Raw genomic sequence first — 16,706 nt, 5'->3', positions numbered from 1 at the left:
TATTCCATCCGGTTTGCGTTTAGTTGGACCATCATTTATTTTTCAACAGGAAAATGACCCCAAACACACCTCCAGGCTGTGTAAGGGCTATTTGACCAAGAAGGAGAGTGATGGGGTGCTGCACCAGGTGACTACCTTTTGAAGCTCATCAAGAGAATGCCAAGAATGTGCCAAGCAGTAATCAAAGCAAAAGGTGGCTACTTTGAAGAACCTAGAATATGAAATATATTTTCAGTTGTTTCACACTTTTTTGTTATTGTTAATTCCACATGTGTTAATTCATAGTTTTGATGCCTTCAGTGTGAATCTACAATTTTCATAGTCATGAAAATAAAGAAAACTCTTTGAATGAGAAGGTGTGTCCAAACTTTTGGTCTGTACTGTATATATATATATATAATTTTTTATTTTTTTCATTTATTTATTATAATTTTTTATGTGTGTATAGTTTTTTATGTGTGTATTTTTCTTTGAGCAACGAAGAGGTTAAGGTTTTGGGTTTCGAAGATCACGCCCCTGTTTCCCCCGCCCCTCGTTTGCTCCTAAATCCCTCCCATTTTTCCTAATTAAACATGGTTGATGCCTCATTTCTTTGACTTTGAAAAAGCGCACCGAGCGAGAAACGCATTGTCAAGGCAACCCCATTAACCCCCCATCTATTTTAGACCTTATATCCATATTCGGTCCATGAGGATTTTATTCATCACTTTTCGTTAATTTTTCCTTCTCTCAGCCTGAGCATATGAAGGACTAAAGATTTTTTTTTTTTTTGAAAAGCCTATGGCGTGTGAACACACCCAAAAAACTCCACCCGGTGCAGAAAAAAATGTGCACACACATAAAGAGTGTTCACAAAAACGTGCAGACGGGTGCAACGTCAAGTGGTCCTCCTGTGAAGAGGGACCCAAACCCTGATCCCCCGGGGCGTTAGGCTCCAGACGGGGACTGAGGTACTGTGGTCCGAGCAACCGAAGCCGACACGGACCCAACTTCCTCGGAGGGACTGCCGAAACAGAACCCTCCCAGTACTAGGTGGGGCTCCCCCGAAGGGAGACCCCATGAGAGCAGGCGAACTAAGCCAGAAGGCCATGTCCACCCACTCCCAAGACGTTCAGGGCTGGCCCGAGGACCCGCACCCTACTAATCACACAGTGACAAAACGTGCACAACAAAAAAAGACAAAAAAGTGACAAACACAGGCTTAAATAAAATAAAGTGGGGGAAGGGATAGTGGAGAGGAGAGTGAAAGAAGTGGCCATTGTGGTGAAACAATGACCAGGCCCTCCGGCCAGGAATAAAAAATTCCTCCGGTCCTAGCCAAAAGGCCCGGCCCAGGAGGCAGGTGCTAAAAAAAGCGTGTATCTGGTGCAGTGACCGTGGTATCTTAAATCAATGTGTCCCTCACACACATAGATCTTCAGATACCCCTGGACTGCCACTTCAGGGGCACATGCACCATAGGCTTTTCGTTCCATATCCGACCCCCCGACCGGCCAGTGCAGCCCTCCACCCCTGCCAGCTAGAGAGCCCTTCAAGGTTTTCTTGGGGAGAACTGCCGCTCAGGTAACAGCCTCCACCAATACTAGCCCCTCCAGACCCTCTGTCAACCCAGCGGATTTGCATGGCTCTACCCCGTCTTATCCCAGGGCATTACCAGCTCCTCCAACCGGATCGCTGACAGAGATAGCACTTACACCAGCCAGCTAGAAGGCCAGACTAGAACTCGGCAAAAAGACCAAGACCAAGCGCAGTACCCATCCTCACCAGGAGCACCCTTCCAGATGACTCAGACTCAACCATGGGCCGGCCCCCAGTATTCTGTCGGGCAGCACAGCGTAGTCCCTGCTGAAACCATCCTTCCAGGTGCAATGACGTCATTGGATTGCATCCACCCTCCCCATGTAGGAGGTGCTTCAGCGCTCCGCTGACAACTGATAAGGACAGATACCACACTCAGTCCCAGCCAAAAGGGCAAGAAGCGGCAGGGAAGACAACCACGATCAGCACGGCCTAGAGTGTGCAATAGCCGTGCCTTGCCCTGGGAGAACCGCCTTCATGATCATGGTGTCTCCCCTGCCAGGTAAGTATGAAGGACTAAAGATTGGGTGGCCAATTCCACTTCTCTCCACTAGAGTGCAGCAGCACACTCCTGTGCAAACACCAGACCTACGACACTGTCCATCTACATCGCTGCCTGTCCCCTCAGACGGCAGCTGGCGTCGCAGACGTGTAACGTCATCCCCATAGAGGAACTGAGAAGACGTGTGTGGTCTTCTCCTTGTCCCAGCCGAGCTACTGTTCCAGCCAGCGCTGTCTGCGCTTGAGGATTTCTTCATCTCTCTCCTCGCCATTGATTGCTGGCATTCAAGGAACAGAAGCCCTAAGCTGCGCTACAGTTCCAGCCAGCGCTGTCTGTGCCTGAGGATTCCTTCACCTTCCTCTCTACCACCGATGACTGACAGCTAGGGATTAGAAGCCCTGAGGTACTGTGTGTTTTCCTCCCATCAGAGGAGCTACTCTCTGAGCCCTGAAACCTTAACCCATTGTGCTCTATGAATTTAGGATGATATCATTGCTGACTGTATATTGTAGTCTATCCTATTCACCCAATCTATTTGCATTCACTACATGGACTAGTATTATTATTATGTTTTGGATTGGACCCATCAATAAATGTACTTATTTCTACACTTTTTTGGTACTAAGGGCCAGATTCACAGAGGAGATACGACGGCTTCCGGGTTTCGATTTTTTCTCGCAGCTATGGACTCTCTTATGTACACTCTCCAAGGAGATATTGGTAACCTCCTGAAGTATCAATTATTCACTTTTATACTACTATTTTTTAGCGCCAGTGTTCTTGCTGTTTTTTCATTATATTATAGTATTGTTGCTATATTTCATGATCTTACATGATGGTATCTGGATGTTTTGTATGTTGTAAGTTGACTAAACTTTTAATAAAAAAGATTGAAACAAAATTTTTTTATTGTTGTCATCCTTTTTTCCCCACTCTCCTTGTACCTGCTCTCCTTTATACTTCTTTCTAGCCTCTTTACCTTAATTTGTGTTTTGGATGCTCCTTGTCCCAGATATAGTGCTACCAGATAGAACTGGTGACCCTCATATAGGACCCCAGTTCTATTGCACAGCTGAAGGTGGTAACCCCTATGGTGGGTCCTATGTCTACTATGGATCATTACCGTTCTTTCATGAGAGGTATGAGAGGTACCTCTTCCCCCCCCCACACCTCCCCTCCCCCACTCGTCTCCGCCCTCCCATCTCCCCATCCCCCTTTTGGCCCCTTTCTGGCCCCTGAACCATAGGTGGATCTGCAAATCATTCCCACTGATGATTCTCCTATCTTGAGGTGCAACTCTGACCATGCCCCCTATTCCCATCCCCCAGCACCATCCGGAGGCGAGGGTGTTGGTCAGGAGTGCACCGATGGACCCAGGGTTGCCACTCTCAAATCCCTTTTACTCTACCCTCGCCCCTCTCCCTCTCCACCCCCTTTCCCCCAACCTCCCCCAACCTACTTTAATCACTTCCTTATTTTTGTTCTTTTTTACATTTCTCCTTCTGACCAGCCTGGGATAGCTGGAACTTGTAAGTCTAGTTTGTTACAGAATTCTTTCAATTCTTCCGGGAACCTAAGGCCCCGTACACACGAGAGGATCGATCCGCTGAAATTGATCCGCGGACCGGTTTCAGCGGATAGATCCCATGGTGTGTACAATCCAGCGGATATTTTTCCGCTGATTTTTTCCCCCGGGGATGGATTTCCAGCGGATCAAAATCTCTTAACATGCTAAGAAATCGATCCGCTGGAATCCATTCCAACGGATTGATCCGCTGGTCTGTACAGACTCAACCGGATCAATCGGTCCGAATCCATCCCCCGCATGCGTCGTAATGATTCGACGCATGCGTGGAAGTCCTTATATGACAGCATCCCGCACGTCGCCGCGTCATCATCGCGGCGACGGCGCGACGCGTCACCGCGGACGGAATTCCGCTGGGATTTTGTACAACCATGAGACCATGAGGACCGTTTCTGCGGATAAATCCTCTTGTGTGTACTAGGCATTAGTCTCGCTGATCTTCCATCCTTCTGGCCTATTAGACACGCTAGAAATCCCCAATTATATTTAATGTTCTGTGCACATATTTTCCCTAGTACTGGTTTAAGGAGTCGTCGCCTAGCAAGTGTTTCAGGCGCCAGGTCTGTGAAAATTTGAAGCTCGCACCCTTCATACTTAATAAGTGGTCTTCCCCTCATTTTCCGCCATATTTCTGCTTTTTCTTATGTATATATATATATATATATATATATATATATATATATATATCTTCTATATTTAAATTTTTTTTAGGTTTCCTGACTCGGTGGATTCTCTCGATCTTGACACAGTAGTCTACTCCTTTATCCAACAAGGGGTAAAATATTGTATTTATAATTTTTCTCAAATCTTCGCCTCTTTCCTCTGGTGGGGAACAAATTCTCAAATTTTGTCTTCTAATTTATATAGGATTTTCCTCTGATTTATTTGCATATTTCCTGAGCTTGTTTAATCTGTTTTCTCTTCTGTCTCCTCTACAAGTGTCAGCAATTGTCCCAGGTCCACTAGTAGTGTAGTAACTTCTACTTTAATAGCATTTTCCAGTCTTAATAACATCTCAGTCATTTCCATTTTTGTTGCCATTTGAGCACCTGCGCTTTGTTCATTCATTTTGCTAATCTCCAGTTCACTCTCTGTAATTATATCCTCTCTAGGTTGATCAGAGATCTCTCCTTTCTTTTTCCCAGAGTCTTTTTTCTTATCTTGTTTTGCTTGCTGTTGTTTTCCAAGTTCTGGACTCTTTGTGCTTTTCTCCTTAGTCAAATATGTTTTATTTGTGCTGGTATTTACTTTTTCTTTTGGGGGGTTTTGGGTCACCCCCCTTCGTAGTTCTACCTTTCATATTACTTTTTATTCCTAATTTTACGCTTCCCCAGTTTAATTTACTTTTATTTCTTCTTCTGAGTTTGCGTTACTAAATATGTCAGTTATTTCAAACAAGTCAAGGGTTATCAGTGTCACTGCCCCTTTAAGGGGATATAAGTAAGGATTATACAAACGCCACTTTCTCCCCTCAGACTAAAGAAACTCCAAAGCTATTTGTAAATAATTTCACCAGTACCAGCAGAGACAAATTCCCAAAGTGATTGCAGACACTTGGCGCTTCACACCCTTTTCATTTGCAGTTGATATACAATTTCCTTATACTTCTTCCATTCTTTATCTCCAGTTTCATTCACAGGGCTTAGACAACACGGTTTATATTTTTAGAACCAAACAGTCTCTTTTAAAGAACTTGGCCCAGATTCACAAAGCACTTACGCCGACGTATAACAAGTTACGATGACGTAAGTGCAAATGTGCTCCGTCATATCTGTGCGCCAGATCCACAAACAGATATATGCCTAAAACCAGGCTACACCCTGCCGACGTAGCTTGCTTACGCCAGCGTATGGTGGGCGCACATTAAGGCTGGGTGCATGGTGCCGCTCCCATTGATTAGCCATTCAAACATGCAAATGAGGGAAATACAGCAATTCAAGAACCTGCGTGCGCCCGACGCAGGCTACATGAGGTGCGTGTAAGTTGTACGTCCGGCGTAATTTTCCATAAAGGAGGTGCAACCCAGCAGCAGACATGCAAAGGTCTGCACCAGGGAACACAAGCCAGCCTATTTTACGTTGGACGTGTGTCTGACTGTGCGTAGGTTACGTTCACGCCATACACAGTGATCTGTCTTTATGCAGTTGTTCCGACGTGGTTGTGAGCAGGCGCAGGGGGATGCGTCCAAGTCATGGCGCATGCGCAGTTTGTGATACGTATCTGTCTGGCGCTCGGCCCATCATTTGCATGGGGTCACGCCCACTTTCACCTACGCAGGGTACGCCCTCGAAACCTAAGCCACGCTGACGCAGCGTTGGGAGCAATAGCTTGCTGAATGCAATGCTTGCCTCTCTGCGCTACGTTGGCGCGGTGTACAGCGTTTGCACTATGGCGGCGTAATGTGTGCCCACACTCTGTGAATCTGGGCCCTTATTTATATCAGAGCATAATATGCAGAGTCTATATAGAAATCAGTCCACCCCTTAGGTCCTTGGGTTTTTGGAGGCTATGTTCAGGAACAAATCATAAACTGTAATCTCCTGGAGTAGGAGGGCAAACGCAGGGTGGGTGTTAATGAGGTCAGCTAGTGAACTCCTTCCTGTGTACAGTTTTCACATCCTAAGGTCCATCCAGAAAGCAATGAAGAAGTTGGATACTGAGGTAAGGGCTGTGTAGGATAAATACAGGCACACCCAGCTTTTAAGTACACAATGGGGCTTATTTACTATCGCTGGAGAGTGCAAAATCAGGCTCACTTCTGCATATAAACCAATGAGCTTCTAACCCCAACTTGTTCAATTAAGCCTGGTAATAAAACCTGGAAGCTCATTGGTTTCTGTGCAGAAGTGAGCCTGATTTTGCACTCTCCAGCGATAGTAAATAAGCCCCACTGTGTACTTAAAAGCTGGGTGTGCCTGTATTTATCCTACACAGCCCTTACCTCAGTATCCAACTTCTTCATTGCTTTCTGGATGTGTGAGTTGGTACACCGTCGATGAGTTAGCTTGTACATCTCTCTAGTCATTACAGTATTGTGCTATGAGGCTTGTCCTCTCTTTTTTCTTTTACATATTCCGATCGGAGTGCTTCTGACTGAATTGCTTCATAGGGTCGTTGTCTAATGAAAAGCAGTGTGAAGGAGACATCAGCTGAATGGCTTGAGTGCTGCATATGGGATTAGTTCGTTAACCCATTATGAACTCACTCTTTTCATCATTAGACTGATCATTCATTTATTTATTCATGAGTGTTGTTGTTTTCTAATTTATGTTTACACTATTCACTGAATTTAATATGAATATCACTCACCATATTGTACCAATCAGCACTAGTTGATATTAGCGCTATCTTCACTTTTTATATATTCATTATTTGGTTTTGTTCACCTTTTTGATATGCAGCTTTTATTATTTAATTATTTTTGTTGATATTTTCCTTTGTATTAGTTTATTTGGTAGCGCAGTAGTACCACTCTTTTTCAAATAAACCCCATTGTGTACTTAAAAGTGGGGTATGCCTATAGAACGTTTTTTTAAATTTCTGCATAAGAAGTACGTTAATGATATATTGGTACACAGGGGAGCTGGAATTTAGAAAAAAAATGAACTTAGCCATTAAGAAATGACAAGCCTTTGTTGAATGTGCAGTCTCATTTGCCCTATCAGTATCAGGATATTGAAATCACCTATAGTAGCAACATTGCCCGGCATCTTGACTATTTCAGTCTGTGAAAGGAGATGAGATTCCTCCTCATCCTTTATGTTAAGGGTCCTATAACATACTCCCACAAGTAATTTACTATTCGTTGCACTCTTCTGGAGCTCCAACCATAATGACAGCACCATCACAGTTTTTGTTAGTGATATAATTTTTCATATTTACTTTCAGACTGCTCTTCACATACATGAATATCCCTTCACCACTTCTGTGATTAAATACAATATATTGATTGAGTTTTAACTTATGTTTCATTGTTCATGAGAGAAAATGTTACAAATGATAAATGCTGATGAGAACAAAGAATCTTAGGGGACTTTTTAGTTTAAAACGTGGCAAGCCTTGCTTGAATTTAAATGTAACAGGTGAATCTTTTAAGTAATTGGACTCTATCTATTATGTTGCAGGCTGATGGGCAAATACTCTTTGAAAATTATATGCGCATTGAGTGAATCCTACTCGATAGCTGAATGTTGTGAAATACAGATGAATTTCCCCAAAAAAATTTGACAAGGAAAAAAAAAAAAATGTTGACAAGGAATTTCCAAAAAATATTCACTGTGTGAATTGCACAGTGAATCATTTATAATGACACCTTTTGCTGTCCCTAGGCACTGCTTTTTATGTAGGAGAAGTACATATATTAGCAAAGTTTGGGGTTGATTTACCGTATTTTCCGGCGTATAAGACGACTGGGCGTATAAGACGACCCCCTAATTTTCCAGGAAAAATTTTGGTTTTGGGATGTACTCACTGTATAAGACTACCCCCTTCTTACTAGTCTTTCTGGAAGCTGAGGGGTAGCCAGAACCGCTGACAGAAACCGGCTTTTTCAAATCTCACTGTGCCATTACATGCCTCACTGTGCCATTACATTACATGCCCCCACATTGCCATCACTTGCCCCTCAATTGCCTCTCACTGTGTCATCACTTGCCTCTCATTGTGTCATCACTTGCCCCTCACTTGCCTCTCATTGTGTCATCACTTGCCTCTTGTTGTGTCATCACTTGCCCCCCAGTGCAATAACCGTAAACACTCACTTTTTTTTCCAGCGGTGACAGTCTCCTGTGCTGCGAGCGCGAGCATCAATGATTTCAAAGCCGCGCCTTCTCTTCAGAGTGTTCTGTGATAGGCGGAACACAAATTTTCCCAGCAGCGCCTCTGTTCTGTTTTCCGCCTATCACGGACATCTTCTCATCTCGTCCGAGGATGAGAAGGCATCTGTGATAGGAGGAACACAGAACAGAGGCGCTGCTGGGAAGATTTGTGTTCCTCCTATCACAGAACACTCTGAAGAGAAGGCGCGACTTTGAAATCATTCACGCTCGCGCTCGCAGCACGGGAGACTGTCACCGCTGGAAAAAAAAGTGAGTACTGAGACCGTACCCGGCGTATAAGACGACCCCCGACTTTGGATGCATGTTTTTGCATCCAGAAAGTCGTCTTATACGCCGGGAAAATACGGTACTAAATACAAATGGGCTGTTTTTTTTACAAGGGAAGTTGCACTTTTGAAGGTTATTTTCCCCAGAGTTTAGTGAATTAGGGGAAGTTCTGCTGACATTAGTCATCCATTCATTTGCACACATAATGCATTTTAAAATTAATTTTTCTTGCACTTGATTGGGTATTCTTTGCAAAGTTAGATTTTACCACATTCACTAAACTCTGAGGAAAATTCCATTGCAAAATGCAACTTTACTTTCCTTGCAAAGTAAACAATCTATTCGCCTTTAATAAATCAACAATTGTTAATCCTGGCACTATGAGCTTTTGGCCTGGTTTTATCTTTTTGTATTATTATGCTGCTTACATTTCAATAGTTAAAAAACTTTGGTAAATATTTCTACATGTATCTATTTGATGTTATTTTTGTCGGTTAGAACAGAAGAGTATTAAAAATGAAATACTGAATTTTCTGCACTATGGCTTAAGAAAGGCAGTACTATGGTAGGGCTGCATTATGATGTATAGAGTAGGCATTCTCATTAAGGGTGCAGCACACAAAGTGATACAATTACATTAGGTTACATAACTCACCTTGCTGCTTATAAATATTAGTGCTAATGAGACAGAAATGACAATCTTTAATGAATTTTTGTATTCACAAGTCTTCAGTAGGGCAATTGGGAACAGCGATTTAACAGTACATAAGTCATTACAAAACTTCCCACTAGCATAAAGACACAGTTCTTCAATTATGCCAAGATTATTTCAAAGCAATACATAAGATAAAACTCCAGCATAATAAAATCTAAGTTACTCTCTATATATATGCACTACTGGTCAAAAGTTTTAGAAAACCCCCTTTTTCAGTAACCAAATATTGTCTAAATATCAGAGGCTAGTGTATTTTGCTAGAACTTCTGTCAACTTTTTAGGCTCTGTTCATATCTAGGCGTTTTTGGGCATTTTTCTCGTCGGGAAAACTGTCATGTTTTCTCTTGGACGAGAAAACCGGCCGTGTGTAGGCTCTCCAGCAGTTTTCCAGATGAGAAAACCACCGAGAATCACAACGGGAAAATTTAGAACATGTTCTAAATTTTCTCGTCGCGAATTGCGGCATTTTTTTTCTCTGCAGTTTTCCCAAAGGGAAACACTGCTAGGGAGCCTACACACGGCCGGTTTTCTCGACCAAGAAAAAACATGTCGGGAAAACTGGCCGTGTGTACACGAGGAAAAGGGACCAAGCTGGTCCTCGGTTTTCCCGTCGGATTTCTCGTGGTGTTTTCACCGCCGAGAAACCAGATCGTGTGTACGCGGCATCAGTCTCATCTCTAAAAAATGTCCAGCAAGACAAATCCCATTCATTTCAATGACCCCTGTTCACATTTGAGCGTTCTGTCACCTAAAGCAAAATGCCTGTCGCTCAAACAAGTACACAAGCTTATTTTTTGGCAGATTACAGGTGTTTTAATTCTTTTTCATTGGTGACCTTTTGAACTTAAAAATGCCGGTATGAAAAAGCTGCAAAAAATCTGGAAAAAACACCATAAAAAATGCCCCAAAACGCCTGTAAAATATCAACACCTAGATGTGAAAGGAGCCTAATATCGCATACACACGGTTGGAATTTCCAACAAGAAACAGACTTTTTCAGTCGGAATATACGACAACAAAAATTTGAGAGCTGGTTCTCAATTTTTCCGACAAGAAAAGTTATTTTTGGAAATTCCAATCATCTGTGTGCAATTCCGATGCACAAAAAAAAAACAGGCATGCTCGGAATCAAGTCGACGCATGCTCGGAAGCACTGAACTTAATTTTTCTCGGCTCGTCAGAGTGTTATATGTCACTGCGTTCTTGACGGTTGGACTTTTGTGTGACTGTGTGTATGCAACACAAGTTTGAGCCAACATTCCATCGGGAAAAAATCCACAGTTTTCTTGTCGGAATTTCCGATCGTGTGTACACGGCATTACTGTTATCTTTATAACTACTTGGCAGACTTCTTATTTCTTTTCAATTAGTTTTAGACATGGTTTTAGACATATTCTGTAATGACTCAGCTTGTGCTCCAGTTTGTGAGTGATACTGCATTGTGGATAGGGAAAAGTCACTACATAAACCATAATTTATACAGTACAAGTTTGCATTTTCAAACCTCAGTGTCAAGATACTTCTGAATATGTCTATACAGGCAATTATAGTGATATCTCTAACAAGCATGAACGTTGGGATGAAATTTTGAGAAATTCTGCATTTCCACAGATTTTGAAGCATAACTTTATGAAATGTTTTTTTATGATGTCCCACCTACTAAATAAAGGGGATCACCTTCCTTGGGAAAAATGGTAGTCAAAACGGCAGGATTCTTAAATTCTGACTTGTAGCCAGTTTTATTTAAAAGGTTGCATGAAAATAACACTAACAAAAACAAAACATAAATCCTTGCCATCCAGGCACTAACTGAACATTGCAGGTTCCTAACTCACAGGTGAAGTGCTTCTCCCAGTCACCCACAAAACAAAGATATTGCAAACCTTTTCTCTTACAAAGCAAACATTGCATAAGCAGCTCTCTCAGGTTTTTGGATTCCCAGGCCAAGAGAAATCATTTGCTCTAGTCCTGCTTACTTTATACCAGCTGTTGGTAGACACAAGTAGACCGCAAAATATGATTCCACCTTAGTTCTCGGCAAATGATCGCATGCAAGGTGAAACATAACATCCATACTGTATATCAATCACCTCACCTTCCTAATGTCACATACCCCTCCCTCTGCTCAAGCCCGTGCGGCTGAGCAACTGTCCCAACCAGACAATGAATATGGGAAAGGGCATCTGCATTACTCTGAAGTTTCCCAGCTCTATGCTCCACTGTAAACTTAAAAACTTGAAGGGCAAAGAACCACCTTGTCATCCGACTATTTTTCTCCTTGTTATCACACATACATTTGAGAGGGGCATGATCAGTCACTAGTTTGAATGGTCTCCCCAACAGGTAATACTTCAGGGCATCTAAGGCTTATTTGATAGCTAAACATTCCTTCTCAACAATGGCATAGTTTTTCTCATTTTTGTTTTTAACTTTCTGCTCAGGTAGACCACTGGGTGCTCCTCCCCATATCTAATTTGGGACAGTATCGCACCCAGTCCCACATCAAAGGCGCCTGTCTGTACCACAAACTCCTTGTGAACTCTGTGGGTCACAAGCACAGGTTGTACACAAAGAGCTTCAACATATGAAATGCCTTTTCTGCCTCAGGATTCCACTTAAAGGAACACTAAAGACAAACATTTTTGTAAAATAACAAACATGTTATACTTACCTCCACTGTGCAGCTCGTTTTCCACAGAGTGTCCCCTAACCATGTCTTCTGGGGTCCCTCGGCGGCTGTCTCGGTTCCTCCTCGCAAAAGCTTTCCACCTTCATGCGAGCAAGCTCGCATGGTGGAAAGCTTTTGCGAGCGCGCTCCCGTGATACAGCGGCGGGCATAGCCACCGACTGTATCACTCGGCCCCGCCCCCCGGCGCACCGCGTCATCCGCTGTGATTGACAGCAGCGCCAGCAAATGGCTGTGCTGCTATCAATCCATCCAGCCTAGCCAATCAACGGCCAGGCTGGGAACCGAAGAGGATCACGTGGACGCGCGCAGGACTTTCGAGGGGTCAGGTAAGTAAAATGGGGGTTCGGGGGGGGGGGGGGGGGGTACCGTCGGATGTTTTTTCACCTTAATGCATTAAGGTGAAAAAACATTTACCTTTACAACCCCTTTAACCATGACCGACCCTTTACCCTTTGTCAGATATGTCAGTGGGGCTGCAATGGTGGCAATATTGGGTATAAAATGCCTGTAGTATCCTACTTTTTATTTAGAGGTTGGGGCCTCTTTTGAACTGCCTCAATTTTATTGATCTGAGGATTGATCAGGCCTCGGCCAATAACATAGCCAATGTATTTGGCCTCCTCCAAGCCTATGGCACACTTTCTGGGGTCGGCAGTGAGTCCTGCTTTCCTAAGGAAATCCACTACTGCTTGCACCCGGGGCAAATAAGATTCCCAATCTGGGCTGTGAATGACTACATCATTCAAATAGGCTGCTGCGTATTGGCCATGTCGTCTTAGGCTGCATTCACACCTAGGCGTAGGCGACTACCGGCGTTTTAATGGCGGTTTTTTGGCGTTTTGTCAGGCGTATTTGCGCGTTTGTGCGCGTTTGCATACAGCGTCATCCAACGTTTTTTGTACTTTGTCGTTTTTTATTTTGCCCAATAGGAAAAATGATCACCTCCGTCATCATTTGTTGCTATGTTAGGATTTTTTTTTTCCTCTTCCTGGGTGAATATTCCTCTTCCGAGTCATCCTTGTGCTTCCGACTCCATTACATTTATTACTCAGAAGTGAAAATGAGTGATGATGAGATGGCCTTGTTGCTGGCAGCAGCCACTCCTACCACATATCTGCTAAACGAGAGACAGAGGAAAAGGAAGAGGGCACGCAGATATTGGATACACCCCGTCATTGCTGGTCGGGAAGAGAGAGGGCAATTTTGGGTCATGTACAATGACCTACGTGACCATGAGGAGAAATTTCTGGACTACACCAGGATGTCCATAAGAAGTTTAGTTAAAATTATCTGGATTCATGCTTTTTGACATTGTACCTTTCCATTTTCAATTAAAAATTCCATTTATCTTTACAGCTTTGATGAGTTGCTGGAATTACTCAGCAGTAGATTGCAGAAGATGGACACCTACTTCCGCAATAGTATACCCCCTGTGGAGCGACTTATCACACTGAGGTAATTTATATTTTTCAAAAATATAATGCTAATATACGTCTATTTTTAATTGTTCAAAACTGGTGCTATATTCTTGCTAATACCGCCAAAAGAAAAAAAAACACAGGTGATGAAAAACCGAAATAAAGCTATATTTTATTGACAAAAAGGACACCAATTATGTTTAGCCACGTCGCATAACCACGCAATTAATTGCAACAAAACAGGCCGGGTCCCTCAGCTGACTAGGTCTTGGTCTGCTTATAGACTATTGCATGTATTACACAATATTAATATTTTCATATATGCATCAAATAAAAACCAAACACACGTTTTTGAAGATCAAAAATGTTTTAATTATTTTTAAACAATTGCAAACATTGGGTAGATCAACGTTTTTAGGTTCTTTTATTCATTATTTATATATCGCAAGAAATTAACGTTGCTGATATAACAATTGTATTTACATATGATGATATGTTTGAGAGGAGTCCTCTCTCTCGTGTGGTGACATCACCACATGCATGGCTTGGCCAAAATGTGACCAGCTGGAGGTGGGGGTGTCATCTGTTGGCCAACGAGAAGGTGGTGGTGGTGGTGGTGGTGTTGGTGTTGGTGGAGGATTGTAAGTTGGTTGTATAGGGAGATGGGGGTAAGTAGAAGAAGTTGTTGTCGTCGTCAGAGGAGGGTAAGTAGAAGGTGGTGTCTGAAGATGAGGGTAAGCTGAAAGTGTTGTTGTCGTCAGAGGAGTGTAAGTGGAAGGTGGTGTTGGCAGATGAGGGAAAGGAGAAAGAGTTTTCATCAGAGGAGGGTAAGTAGAAGGTGGTGTCTGAAGATGAGGGTAAGCTGAAAGTGTTGTTGTCGTCAGAGGAGTGTGAGTGGAAGGTGGTGTTGGCAGATGAGGGAAAGGAGAAAGAGTTGTCGTCAGAGGAGGGTAAGTAGAAGGTGGTGTCTGAAGATGAGGGTAAGCTGAAAGTGTTGTTGTCGTCAGAGGAGTGTGAGTGGAAGGTGGTGTTGGCAGATGAGGGAAATGAGAAAGAGTTGTCGTCAGAGGAGGGTAAGTACGAGGTGGTGTTGGTCGAGGTAGATAGGTGGAAATATGTGGTGCTGTCAAAAGAGGAAGGGGTGGTGCTGAGAGATGCTGCGTGGGGTGGGTAGCGTAGGGACCATAGGGTGGTGGAGGTTCAGAGATTTGATCGGGTTCGGTTGGTGGTATGAATGTAGCTATGTACCTTATGGTACCGGCCAACATAAGTGCCTGCAGATTTTGGGGTACCCTGTCCATCAACTGGAAACAGACAGGGTACACAGGGTACACATGTCCGTGATCAATATGCGGCATACTTCATGTCTCCTGCAGGACAGGTCCCATGGCAGCTTGATTCAATTTAACGTTTTTTACTTTTTTGTTTTTTTGAACAACTGTACTGTATGCTATGCTTTTTTGGTGAACTATACCATTTCCTATGCTGTCTAGAGAAAATAAAACAATAAGATTGATGTATTAAGAAGTCTCATGTTTATTTTATTTTGATACGTTTTTATCTTTGGGTTCAGTATCCCTACGATATCAAATAGGGGTCAGAGTGTGCCATTATTTATTAGTGACATGCTGACAATTGTATACTTATTTTATGCATTTTTTTCTGGGGTCTACAAATGTAACAAATAAAGGGCCACTTTATTGCCCTTCAGGGACGGATTGGGGCCAGCAAGGGAATGAAATTCTCATGGGCCCTGCATCAGTGGGAACATCAGGGTTGGTGGTTACTAGGAAGAGGAGTATATCCCCTATTAGTAGGAGGAATACTATCCCATCATTGGTAATACAGTATAGTGCCCCATTGTTGGTGTAAATGGGGGGAATTGTGTCTCATGGTATTGTGCCCAAGGGCCGGATAAAGGCTAGCAAAGGGACAAATCTGGCCCTCGGGCCGCAGCATTAGGTGCTTACAAAAGGTGGTGGCAATAGATATGTTATTTAATCATGTTCACATTTCTACACACATGCAATTTGTGTGTACAAGTCGCATGAGGGGAATATCTCCTACAGGTACATGTTTAGGAGATAGTCTTTACCTAGAAGTAAGCCTTATTACAGGATTACCTGTAGGCAATAGTCAAAAAAGTGGGTTCACAACCTTAACCACTTCCGGACCGCCACATGTACATATACGTCGGCAGAATGGCACGGACAGGCACATCAACGTACCTGTACATGCCTGCCTAGACGTGGGTCGGGGGTCCGATCGGGACCCCCCGGTACATGCGGTGGTTCCCGTGGCTGTCCGAGCGATCCGGGATGAGGGGGCGGCTGTTCGTTTTTGTCCGCCCCCTCCGGATCGCTCTCAGCCAATCCGCGCACTCCCCCTGCGTGTCACTTCCTCCTCCTGTGTAAACACAGGAAGAGGGAAGTGATGTGATGTCTCCTCTCTGCGGTATTTTCAACCGCCGCTGAGGAGAGATCACATCACAGAGTCTGCACAACACTACACTGACACCAGTACACGCAGGCACATTTAACCCCTTGCGATCACCCCCCCCACCCCCCTGTCACAGTGTCGCTGAATGCAGTGATCATATATGTACTGATCACTGCATTTAGTGTCAGTGTGACAGGCAGTTAGTGTAAGGTCCAGGGTAGCCCCCGTCCCCCCCCTAATAAAGTTTTAAGCCCTTGATCACCGCCCTAGTTAACCCTTTTCACTCCCTATTGCCAGTGTCATAAGCGATCATTTTTCTGATCGCTGTATTAGTGCCGCTGTTCCCGTTAGGTAGCTTTTTTTTTTATTGTGATTTTTTCTAATAAGGACATGTGGCTGAATACATTTTGGCCTCAATGTTTGACTAAAATTTAGTTTATTTGATTTTTCCTATAACAAAAAGTAAAAAATATAGATTTTTTTTCAAAAATGTCGCTCTATTTTTGTATATAGCGCAAAAAATGAAAATCGCAGAGGCGATCAAATACCACCAAAAGTAAGCTCTATTTGTGGAAAGAAGAGGACGCAAATTTTGTTTGGGAGCCATGTTGCACGACTGCGCAATTTTCTGTTAAAGCGACGCAGTGCTGAATTGTAAAAACCCCTTGGGTCATT

The 16,706-nt window shown here is 43.4% G+C and overlaps 1 pseudogene; it reads right to left on the bottom strand.

Annotated features, from left to right (window-relative positions):
- Positions 1 to 1,907: 1,907 nt before the first annotated feature.
- On the bottom strand, positions 1,908 to 2,088 carry LOC120929872 (annotated as a pseudogene).
- Positions 2,089 to 16,706: the final 14,618 nt, after the last annotated feature.

This window comes from Rana temporaria, chromosome 2 (genome assembly GCF_905171775.1).
Source record: "Rana temporaria chromosome 2, aRanTem1.1, whole genome shotgun sequence".
NCBI classification, from domain to species: domain Eukaryota; kingdom Metazoa; phylum Chordata; class Amphibia; order Anura; family Ranidae; genus Rana; species Rana temporaria.
This window is presented reverse-complemented; position numbering and strand designations above follow the sequence as displayed.